The sequence below is a fragment of the Pteropus vampyrus genome, unplaced genomic scaffold (assembly GCF_000151845.1).
Source record: "Pteropus vampyrus isolate Shadow unplaced genomic scaffold, Pvam_2.0 Scaffold101, whole genome shotgun sequence".
NCBI lineage: Eukaryota > Metazoa > Chordata > Mammalia > Chiroptera > Pteropodidae > Pteropus > Pteropus vampyrus.
Window position 1 is genome coordinate 3,265,459 of NW_011888882.1, and position 996 is coordinate 3,266,454.

The window sequence follows — 996 nt, forward strand, 5'->3', positions numbered from 1 at the left end:
GAATACCTTGTGTTCCGCTTTCTTTTGTCATTTATTGTATACAGAACATGTAGAGTATGACCACTACAAAATCCTGGCAGACTGTTGGCTACATTGGCTTGATGCCTCAATGCCAGTAATGCCAGACAGTTTACATTGCTGTTTTATACTGAGCTTGTTACCAACTAAAATTCCTAGGACGTTTTCAGTGGGACTAAAGTTAAATCAGGTCTCTTTTTTTCTATACTTACTTAGGGGTTTACTGAATACAAATGCTATATTTTATATTTATCCCTATGAGATTTCTCCTTGGTCCACCATTCTTAATTTTTTTTTTTTTTTTTTTTTTTTTTGTAACTTTACTTTTGCTTTTAATTTACACCTATGGCACCTGGTCTTCCTAGGTGGTCTCCCATCCAAGTACTAACCAGGCCCAACTCTGCTTAGTTTCCGAGATCAAACAGGATCAGGCTTGTTCAGGGTGGCATGGCCATACACTCACAATTCTTAAAATTTTTTAAAAAGCTTTGTTATATGTGTTACATTGTTGCACTGTTGAATATAAATTTTTTTATACTTCCCTTTATCCCTGCGCTAAGCTAGGCCCTCTTATACTGACTCAGAGCTTGGCAATGTGGTTTGTTTTAGCCAATGGAACAATAGTAAATGTGACATAGCAGAGACCTGAGAAGTGATTATAATAGGGCTTGTCTTCTCTTTTGCTGCCTTGTCTTTTGGAACGAGGAGACTACAAAGAGAACACATTTAAGCTAGCCTTCTGGGGGTTGAAAGGCCAGGTAGAGAACTTAGGCACTCTGTCCTACAGTTAGCCAGTCCAAACCAAACTGCAGTTGATTGTAGACACATAAATGAGCTTTAGCCAAGATATATTAAGCTTAGCCCAGGTCAGCAGAACTGTCCAACTGACCCAACTTAAACCATTGAACCATAGAACTATGAGATAATAAATGCCTGCTATTTTAAGCCACAATGTTTTGGGCTGATTTTTTTTTTTTT

The 996-nt window shown here is 37.8% G+C and overlaps 1 pseudogene; it reads right to left on the reverse strand.

Moving 5' to 3' along the window:
* Positions 1-358: 358 nt before the first annotated feature.
* On the reverse strand, positions 359-477 carry LOC111742809 (annotated as a pseudogene).
* Positions 478-996: the final 519 nt, after the last annotated feature.